The 13,942-nt window shown below is 35.7% G+C and overlaps 1 protein-coding gene across 1 annotated transcript in view; it reads left to right on the top strand.

The window, feature by feature from the left end:
* The window catches only part of LOC306866101 (tyrosine-protein kinase transmembrane receptor ROR2-like), an 80,494-nt gene that overhangs the window by 35,751 nt on the left and 30,801 nt on the right, over nucleotides 1-13,942 (top strand). The window lies entirely within an intron of this gene.

Below are 13,942 nucleotides of genomic sequence, written 5' to 3'. Positions count from 1 at the left end.
AATGGTTGTTTAGAATTGACTTGTAGCCATTAACCAATGAAGTGTTGGCTCGTAACCACTAGAGTAACTCTAAAATATGAGAACCGAAGCTCTGACTTGGAAAAACCTTCATGAAGCACATAAAAGGTCATGGAGGTCTGGAATTATTTGCTGAATCAAAACAGCATTTGATTTGAAGAAAATCTGAAACTGGGGGGGAAGAGACAGGGGTACTTGAGGAAATGAACTACTCATGCCATGAAGTATTGGTGTAATTTAGTAAACACATCAGCAACGCTGGCAAAATATACAAATGGTAATTACAAGCCATAGTTTGTAAGCATGTGTAAGTGCTCTTTTTGTGATGCAATGATGCTTCTAAATGTAAAAGTATTGTAATATTTCATATAAAATGAAACATCTCAGGTAAAACTTTCCACTGAAATAGAGCGAACGCTTTCATGTGTAACTGAAAGCTATTTTACACGAGTACAATGGCGCAATGCACCTTGTCAATATAATTACATTTTTTCAGGTTTCTGTAGAGTTCATTGATTTATATTTCCTTGAACATTTTGACTTATTCAGGGAAATAACAAATCTTTGTGAGAGAGAGAGTCAGACAGTTTTTAGTTAATTTATATAAGCAGTGGTTTTAGACATGCAAAACAAAGCTCAAATGAAATTGGCTTGTTATCACTGGACTGTTGTGAGCTGCTCCATAGATGGTTTTTATATTGAAAATCTTGTTACTGCTGAAGATGTGGTATGAAAAGGCCTTTAGCCACAGTTTTTTACAGCACAGCTGTTTTAAGGCAGAGCTCGACCAGCGAAGCACCAGTCGAGTTATGACTGAACTAATTTGGCCAGATTTCTTCTCACTTGAAACTGAGTTGATTATCTCATTACAGGCCAAGTGTCAGAAATCCACAGCGGTTTACACTAAACCACAGAAAACAAACCATACATTCAGAGAGAAGAACAATGCGCAGTAATTGCGTGATTCGGGGGATTTAGCAGATTGAGGTGGATGATGGACATGTTCCACAGTCTAGCTTTGTGTTCGCTTTAAAGGCGAGTTAATACAGGATTCAAAACTATTCACAAATGCAGAATTGTTTAATGCATGAAACCTGTCAGGTGTTTTTGAATTAATGTCATGTTTATTGTTTTGAATCTTGTACTCTGTATTGTTTTTGTAGTTTTGTTTATGGTCTTTGTAGTTCTTTCAGTTACCTTGTCCCAATTATGTTTAGGTGTTCTGGTTATGTATTTAGACTTGTTTGCCATTGTCCTTGGTGAATTATTGTTTATGTTCATGGGCTGTGTGCTGTTTCCCAGGTTTCTCTGTCCTTATCATGGATTGCTTCACGTGTGGAAGTATCAAATAGATTTTTATCTGCATATACTGTAGATCCAGCATCCTCCCTTTGTTTTTCACAGCACTTTACAAAACCTTTCCAAATACGCTAAAGCTGGTTGTTCAAAAGAATAACTCATTAAAGTAGCTTATCTAGTTTTAGTTAGGCAGACCACTCTTTTATGATCTTAATCGTGTCCTATTTCTGAAAACGCTTTAATTTTATGTTTATAGAAGTTGTTCATCTGCAAAATTAACTTTGGTTTTTTGTCTGAAAACAGTTTTGTTGTACGACTGTTTATTTTGTCTACCAAACTACCTTTGGTTTTTGTCTACAGCACTTGCTTTTAGAAAGTCAGATTGTGAGTGGCAGATGGATGATTTTTGTCAACAATCTGTAAATTTGCAAGTTTCAGTGCATTTCTTTCCTCTCTTCCAATAGAAATTCCTTATGTTTCTGTGCATCAGTGTATGCCTACTGTACAAGGCCATTCTCAGACGGTTATAGACTGTCTTTAGCAAATCCATGCCTCTGCTTCAATGTACTGATTGAGTTAGTAGTTTAAATGAGAAAAGTGAGTTTTGTGAATGTTTAATTTGGATCGGTACTGACGCCAGTCACTAATTTACTTTATAGACATTATGCAACTGTCCATGAATCCATTTCTGTCAATCCTCACCTGTGAATATCCATTATCAAATTATGAATTATAACATTGTTGCAGATTTAAAAAAATTACGGTAAATAAGTTTTGCCCCACTAGTAAAAGACATGAAAAAAAAAGTATAATAAAATTAAATTTCCAAGCTGTAATATTGTCAAATTATCCAAAATTCTCATATTATTTATTTGTGTGTAGATTTTAGATATCCATTGCATCTAGCAACTGTACAGTTTCATGTCTCCGTCTTTACTCTGCTAAAGTGGTGAAGAAACATCAGCATAAATATCACGGAAAGCTGTGTTTATATCATTTTCTTTCCTAGGGAGCTCTGATTTTGCAACAAGGGAGCCATAATTGGCCCTAACTACATGAAAGTGTGTATTTAACTACACATCGTCTCATAAACATCTAGTGAATCTTTTTGTCCAATTCATTTAATGAATGGACTCGGAGTTGTTTGGGAATCTGGTTACACTGAACACACTTTTGGTGTACAGATCAAATGTGATAGTCTGTCCACATTTACAGAAGAACGGTTTACAGATTACAGTTCTGATAATGGAACCGAACATAATAAATTAGGAAATGCACAGAACGAGTACAAAGACATTTTAGCACTCATAATATCTAGAGAGACATAGCGCAGATGCTGGACAAGGATGTGTTGTCCGTATGAGACCTATTATGCCCCTTTTTACAATATGTAATATAAGTCTCAGGTGTCCCCAGAATGCGGCTGGGAAGTTTTTTCACAAGCTTGTAGAGAAAGGCTTAAAAAAATACTGGGTTAATCTTTTTCACGTTTTCTGGGTTGGGACCCAATTATAGCACTTAAACATGGGGAAAAGTCTGATTTTCATGATGTCACCATTAAAATAAACTATTGAAATATAGGCTACTTTGAGTCTAAGAAATGATTCTCAATTCTCAACATTAATAGACTTACTAAATTGTTACTTCTGCTTCCTATAGACCTTCTTAGAGCCTCCGTGTTAGTTGGATATTCCTGGCAACACTTTAAAATTTTGGCTTGCGTGTAGTTAATCATGCAAAACAGACATACACATGCTTGCACAGTCTTTCCTTTTGGGATATTCTGGTTTCACATCAAGTTCTGAAAGATGTACTCAAAGCATGTGTTCGCCAACAACAAAACCTCTGAACAAAAGGTTTATTAGCGCTGTTGGATGCACATGAAAAAGGAAGGTTTTGAAACTCTGGTTTCCGCATCTGTTTGAGCTCTTGTGTGGGAGTTGTGAAGGTCTGTCCCCAGAGGCGTGTAGTTTGCTATTGACAGGCTGGAGGTGATGAAAACCAGAAGATATCTCGATAAAGGCCCAGTGCTTCTCAGACCTGCTCCAGCAAGTCCAGCAATGCACGACCAAACATAAAATCCTCCCATTTATCCGTCACTGCTGTTAATGAACAGGTGGTATTCATCTCTTTATGAGCTCTAAAAGAGAGTTTCTTCTACAAGAAGGCATCTGTGTGTTTTGGATATGTTATACAGCACCTCCTCTGTTATATGTAAACTATATGACCAAAAGTATGTGAACCCCCCTTCTAATGATCTAATTACGGTTTCCTATTCCAGTATTTTCTTTAAAGACCAATCTTAAATGGATATTTCTTCCAAAAATGAAAATTGTCATCACTTACTAACTTCGTCATTGCAAATGCAGAAAACTTGTTTATTTTTGGAATAACTATCTTTTTTCTCCATCCATTTGGAGGGCCACACTTCAAGCTCCATATATGAATGTTTAAATCAAGTCTTCTGATAAGAAATGATGAACAGATTTAATTTAGGCTTTTATTCATGTAAAAACATTGAGCAACACACATAATTAGAGCACATAGATTACTTAAGGATTACATGGATTACTTTTTGAATTTAGAAGAATTAGTTTGGACACTATATACTTACAAACATTAAAATATAACACAAAATTATAAAAATGGGAGACATTTACTTGCAGATTTCCTGATGTTTTTATTTGAGGATGGCACACAGAATAGTGCGACTCTGTGGCCACCTCATGTCAATGGAATTTATTGCTTTGCTCTAATAACAGGATGGTTTCTAAAATAAACTATTATGTTGGCAGACGGTCCACAAATCTGGTCTGTAACATGTCAGACGAAGCACTCTAAGTTTTCTCGCTGTCCTCTCTGCTGAACATTGCCCGCTGCCCCATTTTGGGTGATTTTTCCAACGTCATAACAGCCATATGAGCTATAGACTTTAGAGACGGCTCTCCGGGGTGGAAAGTTTAAGTTATCCTTGTGTCAGCGGATGTAAATTGCAGCATGCTGTCTGACACGAGCCAGTGAGGTGGGCTGTAACTGCCTGATGTTTTGTTAATGGAAGTTTTGTCAGCTTTCCAGCTGGAGCGTTACACACTAGTCATTGCTGAATGTGAGAGCGCCTGGTCAGGTTGACAGAGTCATGTTTACATTACCATGTAAAGCGCCGCTTTACTTACAAACCTGACCATCGTCTACTTTAAGTGACAAGTGAATTTTTCTGCCAGCCAGCAATTTTAGCACAATTTTAGGTGTTTATTTTATTTTATTAATCTAAGTGACAAGTGATTTTTTTATTTTTTTTTTCTTCTTCTTGCAACCAACATTTATTTTATTTTTATTTATTTTTTTTAAAGGATAAGTCCACTTACAGAATAAAAATTTCCTGATAATTTACTTAACCCTTGTCATCCAAGATGTTCTTGTCTTTCTTTCGTCAAACACAAAGTAATTAAGTTTTTTTTTGAGGAAAACATTCTAGAAATTTTCTCCATAGAGTGGACTTCAATGGTGGCCAATGATTTAAAGGTCCAAAATGCAGTATTATTCTGGAAGTGAACATAACTTTTAATTAATTTAATTTATTTTTTTATTACTCTAAATGACAAGTTAATTTTTCTTCCAATCTACAATTTTGGCACAATTTTAGATGTTTATTTATTTATAATTATATTAAATTTTTTTTTTTGCTTATTGTATTGTATTTATGGCATGAAATCAAAATAGTTTGTCGTAAGAAATCGAAATTAAATTCGATTTTTTGATTGCGTAAAGATATTCAAATTTTTGGAATGTTCGAATTATCAGCCACTTTAGTAACGCTCAGCATTGTTCTATAGTTGAATGCATTGGGCAGTGCTGTGGTCTGCATTACGTGATCTCTCTTACAATATATTCCTCATTTTAAGTGATGACCTATTACACTTTATATATTTAGTCTTGTTATGACTACCAGCATTCCTGCAGATAAACACAATGCTCAGCCCCAGAGGGAGTTTGTCTGTGGAGAGAGCTGTTATTATCCCATCATTTGTGTGGAAGATCTGAGTAAAGCTCGTACGCTGCCATGTAATTACACTTTTGCCCTGAAAAATACACTGCTCTGATGGAATCGCTTTTCTCCTGACTGAGTTTGTAGTGTGAGACTGTTTCATGTTCTGCACTTCCTGTCTCAGCGCTAGTCCAGACCAGACTTATGACATTTCACATGTACATGCATCACACTGGATATTCTTTGCATTAGGTAGGTGGATGAATGGAAACATATCTCCTAAATTTTTTTTTTTTGGCACCTTATTAAATTGCTATCCTCCTGTTGAATTGATTTAAAGCTCAGAATTGCCGTTGTCAGCGCAGAATTACATTTGTGTCAGATTTGGCAGGGTCTCTTCAGATTCTCTGAATGCTGCAGGCCTTGGAGGATTTGAACTACAAACAAATGTTTGCTCTTTCCGTCTCTTTTGAAGTCTGTTTCCAATGGCCTGGCCCACGCTGAGTTTACTGTGAGGGTGGTCCTCAAATTCTTGCATTGAAAACAGATTTGATTGATTTTCTATGTAAGAAGCCTTTGTGAACACTTCCGTGTTTTTTTTTTTAAATGGAGTAACTGAATTTTTGGAAGTGTCTTGTTCAATTTGATGGCTACTGAAGGACAGATCAATTAAACCAGTTGCCAGATGTTCTCTTCTAGGCATTCTCCAGGAATGCAATCCTGGCCATTCTTGTTAAATAATCAGCAAAAACTTTTCAATCATTTGCCGATTTGTTTGAAAGCTTGAGCATTCTTACATAGCATAGCATCATGGCCAAAAATTAAATCAAGTAGATAAAGGAGTTTTAAAGCAATAGTTGGTTATTTTCTGCTGTAGGGCTGTTACAATTTGCCCGTGTTGAGTAACCGGCAAAATACCGGAAGTTGCGCATTCCGCGAGAAACCATGAAACGCGTTATTTCTGAGGTTGCATGATATATTAAACCCATTTAAAAATCAAAATAAAGCATAATGCTATTGTGAAATCACAAATGCTACGATTCAATTAAATTAAATGTGATGCAGGTTTAATATGCGCTTTAAATTACGTAGTCAACATTTGAAGTGGATCAAAAAAGTGAATCAGTTGTCCTAAAACGAGAACACATTTCAGTTTTAGGACAACTTTGAAAGGTTGTGATCCACTTCAAATGTTGACTAGTGTGATATGCATGAAGGTTATGACTGTGTGTGTAACAGTGGCTCCGCTCACAGTAAATGCTGCTCCACACAAACTGCTATCATTTACATGTGTTGAGCGTCTCAAACTCCATCTCTGCATATTGTTGTGAGTTTGGGTTTATTATCATTCATCTGGCAATGCAGCGTGTGCCATTTCATGAAGGTAAATCATTTATAAACCTACATAAATGCAGGAGAATACAGCAAATATCTTTCTCAATATGCTAACTGTTCATTACGATTTCAAACTCTCGCTCTGAGTTTACACGTTTTGACACATTCAAGAAATTACAGTGGCTGTAGCATTTCTGTCATAAAGAAATGGCCAAATATTAAAGATTAAGTGGACATTTGAATTAAATGTTATTTAGTCAATATTAAACTAGGATTAAATTGCGCAGTAAAGTGTAAAAACGATCGTCAGGCCGCTGGTGCCCTCTGCAGTCATTTGTTATAATGCATAATGTTAGGGATGCACGATATTATCAGAGCAATATCAGAATCGGCCGACAATGGCTTTAAATGTAAATATCGGCATCGGCCCGATATGGAAAATTATGCCGATATGTCTCGTCGATAAGAGGAATACATTAACTCACATGTGCTCAGGGTGTGCTAGCGACTAGATCACGTCAGCATTGTGGCTCATTCTTGAAGCAAAGTTGTGGCTGAATGGTGATTGGATTCACTGTTTTGGATTGCTGTATTTAAACTGAGAAAGCACAGAATGACTCGTTCGGTGTGTGATAGAGTAAACAGTAATGGCACGTGCAGCAGCAGCCTCCCCTGGGTCCTAATGGCAGCTCAGTAAGGAGTTTTAACTCCGTAGGGGGCGCTGTTGGCCTGCTTCTAATAAAATGAAAGCAAAAACACTATTTTAACTGTTTCGGATTAAATAAAGCCGTAATTGATGCTATAAAATGAGTTTTTATTTTTTTTATTTAAAGGTCAGAAGCTATAGCTTACATGAATAAAAACAATCACAAACATGACACTTAAATTAAATAGAGCAAATTATAAGCGCTAAAAGATTTTCTGAATTTTTACAACTCTCTTGCTTTAGACCATTTACAAATGTTAAATACTAAAATAAAATGTTACCACTGCATCTTTCTGAAAAAAAAGTTATATAAAATATAGTTTATTTATAGTTATTTTCAAATCAATGTACGGTTATTATAAAAACTTAATTATTGTTTGTTTATTTAATTCTAACAAATAAGGTCTTGTTAAAAATGAACCAAAATTAAAAAAATTAAATATCTGTATCGGCATCAGCTATCGGCCAAAATGAGTTGAAAATTATGGGCATATCAGATATCGTGCATCCCTACAATACTGTACATTAGCTCTATTGTTTATAATACATTCTAGTATATTTTAACAGTTTTGTTCAATAAAACCATATTAATTGCTTTTGATACTTTGTTTGAACCAATTATTTCCTCATTACTATTATGTATTTTAAGTAAATTTTAAAACTATTGTTCGCTTAGGTCTTTTGTTTTTGTTACCACCAAAAAATGTATAATTAAGTGATTACTCGATTAATTGGCAGAATAATCGACTGATTACTTTGTTACCAAAATAATCGTTAGTGACAGCCCTAGTCTAGTGGTGTATACAGATACTGCATCCAAATACAGGACAAGTGGATTTATGGATGGATATGTTTGATGTGGTCAGGAATTGCACACTTGATTTGTTGCCATATGATATTGTGAGATTGGATGATGAGCTTTAATGAATTGACGGCATTAGTGACCGTTCCGCATTAGATGTCAGTTTAGAACAATGCCGGCTTTGAGCCACATCTCAGGAGTCCTTTAATGCTATTGGAACAAGTACATTTCAAACTAATGAGCCACTGCTGGCCTCACTAACCATGTTCTGTAACCGGATCTAAGGAAACTTGTTTTGGGGTTTTTCATTCTCTGACAGAGTCATAAATGAAACAAACTGTTCAGGAATGCTGTAACGCTCCCTTCACCAGGTCAATGCTTATGTGGCCTGTGCCTGTGAGGAACCACCACGAGCTGTTTTCCATGCTTGTCACCTCATGCGAAGTACATCTGCAGATGTGCTGGTGAACCAGGTCTGGAAGTGGATCGTCTTGGTGTCTTTTTGCAGAGCTAACTAACAGAACTAACGAATGAACAAGTAAAGCCAGGAATGTGCCCAGTCAGACCTGAAACACAAAACGTACTGATCCCTCTTTCAAAGCTAACACCGTTGCTCATATATGGTCAGGGCCAGAGCTGGGTGGTAACTGATTACATGTAATCTGGGTCACGTAATCAGATTCCAAAAAATAACTAAGTGAATAAGTTAGTCATTACATGGTTATGTTTTATTCACACACTAGCTATAAACTATTCATAATTTTTTCATCTTTTAAAATGTCCTTTTTTTAAAATAGGCTCGCCTACGAAATCAGATTCCAAAAAGTCAGTACTTGTTATTTTAAAATGTAATGTAATTAGACTACAGTTACTTTTTTATTGATTGCTTGATTACATTTTATTCACACAATGGCTATAAATTATTCATAATTTGATTTTTTTCATCTTTTACATTTTCCTTTCTAAAACAGCCTATCGTTTATATACATTCAGAAAGTTGTCCAATTTTGTGGACATTCACACAAAGACCAGTCACTAGTCAGATGGCTAAAATTACACACAAAATTGAGGTCACAGTCAATTTTAGCACTGGATTTACAAAAATCATATGCTGTCATGATGTTAATAATAACAAATAATATTTTCTTTGTAAAAATGTATCTTAGTATTTTTATATCAGTACGGTACAAGATTATCCCATTTAAATCAATGTGATAAATGAGTTGGGTCAGAAGTAATCTAAAAGTAATCAAAGTAGTCTGATCATATTACCTAATGTGTATCGGATTATGTTACTAACTACAATTTTTGTCATGTAATTTGGAATCAGTAGCAGATTACAATTTGTAATCTACCAAGCTCTGGTCAGAGCCTAAACAAAACATCTCATCTGTGAAAGAGAATGCAATGTTCCTCTCAGTTTACTTCATGAGAAGCTGCAATTAACTAAATGGGGTTTTTTTTCCCAACGAGTTCAGCTCTTCCAAAGTATCCCCGCTCCTTTATTTTATGAATCTGGCAACCAGTTGCGGACTAAACTGTTCTCCAGAGGACGAGATGGAGTGTTAACAAGCTTCTACATTCTCCGTCTGGCTGAGGGTGTGCTGCCCCCATCCTGGAGCCGGAGTCTCCCACAGGGGGCGGCTCGGCCCGCTGCAGCCATCGCGCTGTTTGCCATCACCTCTTTATGAGCACTCCGAGTGGCCTGCTTGCCGACAGTTGCCAGGCGAGTAACTCGCTGAAAAAGGAGAATCCGCTATGAAAGGTGGTGATTCAGAGGCTTGAGTGCTCACAGGCACCCTGAGCCAAAATAATTAGATCAGCGTCTTTTCCCAGGTCTCCACACTGGCCCTTTTGTTGGCCTGCCTCCAGTGCGGTGGCAGCAGCCTGCTGATTACTGCTGCGGGCCGATAACACGGGGGTTGAAGGTTCAGTCCTAAGTAGACGTGACTTGGGAACTGATAAGATGCATGATCATAGACGTTACAAGAAATTACAGAAGAAAAAAATGCATTTACGAACATGACTCAGAGCGCTGAACTCCTGTGAAAAATGTTTTTTTTATGAATCCAGTCTTTAATAGGCAGTGTTGGGAAGGTTAGATTACAAGTTGCCTTATTAAAAATGTTACAAGTACTGTAACTGATTACATTTTATTTAGAAATTTAGAAAAGTAAAGAAAAACTAATGAAAGTATTCAACTGTTAATCATTTTCTAACATTAAAGCAGGCAGGGTTAACCTCAACACTGTTTACTGTCAGACTTTTTAAATCCTTTATCACTTTAAGATTATAATAATTTAAATTTAAAGCACAGCCACCACAAAATCAGACTTTAACACCTCTTTCTACTTTGAGGTCATTCTGAGGTTAAATACTGATTTAAAATCATAAGAAACCATTTAATAGCTATGATAGCGTTTAATTAAATCTTTGCGTAGCTATGACAGGGGTACACTGGCATCTAACAATGCTTTGGGATAAAACCCAGTTAGTCTTAAACAAAGCACATAAATCCTATAGGAAATAAAACGGTTATTAAATAAGCATGTGTCCTATTCTGTGAACTCCTGAAACATTGGTGTGTCTCATATTTTAGAGCAGTCTGCAATTTGGGAAAGAAATCAATAAAATCTGTGTAAAAATATTCAGATGTAACCACCTTTGTAATCGTTAACATTTTCATAAGTAACTAATTTAATTACACACTTTTTATTTTAGTAGCTAACTGTAACGGATTACAGTTACATTTATTTTGTAATTAATGTAATCCCTTTACATGTAACTAATTACTTCTCAACGCTGAATATATAGGAGATGTCTCGGAGACGTTCAGAATGTGTGTAGAGGCCTCCAGGAACAGATTTGAGAACCGCTGTTATAATTTGCATGTTAAGCGAAGATTAGGGTTGGGAATCGAAATCGGTTCCAATTAAGGTCAGGAATCGGATGCTTGTTGTAAGATTCAAATGTCAGTTTCACCTATCATTTCCTGTGCGTGCATCTTTTATTTAGTTGGTGAAAAGGAGCAATGTATTTGTCTTTGAATCATTTATTCAAGAGATTCATTTAAAAACACGGATTCATCCAGTAATAAAGCAAGTAATTATTGAGTGAGTCATTGAATCATTTCATTCATAAATTCCTCTGTTTTGCGCACAAACAGCTACTAATCGAGTTATGTAGCCAGTTGATTTTTCTTCATGGCATTCAGCAGCAATTAAATGTTTTGCAAAAAGAGACCCAGAATAAATGTTTGATATCTCATTTTTTTTTTTTATTACCACGTTGGAATCAAAACGAGGAATTGATAAGAATCAAATTCAAACAATACCCAACCCTAACTGAGATTGGAGAAAGTAATCACTGTAATGTTTTTAGTAGCATGATTGTTGTAGTGTGTGTAGAGCTCATTCAAGGGAGCTCAAGACCAGTTATAGACAATTTGTGAACAGTATTTGTCCATGTAAATTTCCTTGTTTTCCAGACAAACAACATATGCTTTTTCATCTCGGGTTTGCTTCTACAACTCATTTCCAAAGTCAGCCTACTTATTCACTTTGTTTTGCCTTTGGCTTTTCCTTTTGCACATGATTTGAGAGCGGAAACACCTGTTCATGGCTCAGAGGTGCGAAACTACATTTTTATTTTTTTGTTAAAATTAAACACGACCTTAATTGTGGTGCTACAGAACATGGCAGATGGGCCTTAGCTTTCCCCATAATCTGACTCCATTTTTACATTTGCTACACAAATCTGCTTTATTTGTATTGACTTAAGACTCATTAACGGCAAGAACATGAACTATATTAGCGTCCACACCAATGAACGATAACGTTCTGTTTGTTATCAGCATGCACTGCAGTTAAGTAGTTTTGGGTGTCAGTGTTTTCATCATTAATCACCTGGAAGAAACAATATTGCTGGAATCAGGATAGCTGTGGTATGACTTCTGTTTTTTTTTTTTGCAGTGATGCCATATAAGAACCATTTTTGGTTCCTCAAAAAACCTTTCAGGATCCAGTTATTAAAAAAATAGTGTGCCGAACATTTTAATAATCTGAAGAACCTTCACTATAAAGTGAATAGCACTATATTCTTTCACTATAAAGCACCTTTTGTGCAATGGAAAGACTCCTTGGATGTTAAAGAATTTTCAAGAAAGAATCCAATAACGAACCTTAATATTTGAGAGTGTAGAGTTTCTCATTTATGAAGAGACATGGTGTGACCATCTGCTTTAATTTTTGGAAATCTATCTATAAATTTAAAAGCACTTTTAATATTTTTTTTTGTTATTTAGACGTTTAGAATTTCACATCTGTAGAGCAGCAATTGTTCTTTTGCAACTTTCCAGTTCTGCTATGCTTTCTGTGGAGCTGATTCCATTAGATACCATTAATAATCCACAAATGGATTCATGTAAAATGTGTACATTCAAAAGCATCCTCTGCTTTTCTGTGTGACTCATGTCTTTGGATTGTGCATTAGTTTCAGGCACTGGAATGTTTGAGATTTCATATGTGAATTAAACTTCAGCACCATCAGAGAAATGTGTCTGTAAGCCTAGTGTATGTGGGTTCTGCCACGGCCTCGCCGGCTCTGAAAGACACCATCTGTGTGTGTTATGGCAGATAATCATTCAACAGGCAGCGAGGCGGCATAAAATAAACCTTCACAGCCAGTGTTTGATTAGCGGAATCACCAACTTCATCAAGATCCTCCTAATCTTTGCAGTTCTTTGTTTTTGCATAGATGAATGTTAAATAGTGTATATTTTGTGTAAATAGTTGGCTGACTTGTCTTTTGGAGAGCCACTCTGATTTGTTGCAAAGTAATGATTTGTATATACGTTTAATCTTTCAAATGTAAAGTTGTGATTGTACTGTAATCATTTTATAAATTTTTTTTTTTTTTTAATCAGGATAATTTTCCTTAGCGTACGTATGGGATAAAACGAGCCATGTGGTGTGTTTGTGAGGACTGTGTGGATGAGTCCTAATCACTCACTAATGCTTCAGCTGGCAGCGCGTTATGGAATATTGCTTGAATACAGCACTGTAATTATGTGGAAGACCTGGACCGGCTGTTTATAGCATGTCAAATGTGCTTTTCGACACGCACATTCCCAACTTTAATTTGAGGATTAATTGCCTAAAAACCATTTCATTTATTGGAACAGATGAAACGACGAAATAAACTTATTAAGCAAGCATAATTTATGCCCCATATGTCATGGTTCTCGCGCAGTTTTCAGTCTCAGAAGGAAATCACTCCACACTGTTAAACAAGGATGTAATTTGCCTTTAACCACATACAGTGAGCTTGCTAAACACCAGCCCAGTTACCATCTGATGATTATATAAAATAAAAAAACTCCACTCGTGTTGTCTGTGATTAACTCAATTTAGGGTATTTATGGAGCATCTCAGAAACCACACTGTCAGCAGTAATGTGTGTTATGATTAATGAGATGCTCTTTTTTTGGAACAGATGAAGGAAACACAGTTTCAGATCAAACACTCAGGGTTGAAGCCGCCTGAAGCTGCTCTTTTTCTTGCATCACAATTAATGGTAATTTTCCAGTGAAGAGAGCCCTTAGTCGTGGTCTAATATTTTCTTTATTATTTTGCTGTTGGTGCAAAGTAATATGATCCAAGAAGATAAAAGGAAGAATTCTTTATATATATATATATATATATATATATATATATATATATATATATATATATATATATATATATATATATATATATATATATATATATATATATATATATATATATATATATTTGAA

This window comes from Barbus barbus (genome assembly GCF_936440315.1).
Source record: "Barbus barbus genome assembly, chromosome: 47".
NCBI classification, from domain to species: Eukaryota; Metazoa; Chordata; class Actinopteri; order Cypriniformes; family Cyprinidae; genus Barbus; species Barbus barbus.
This window is presented reverse-complemented; position numbering and strand designations above follow the sequence as displayed.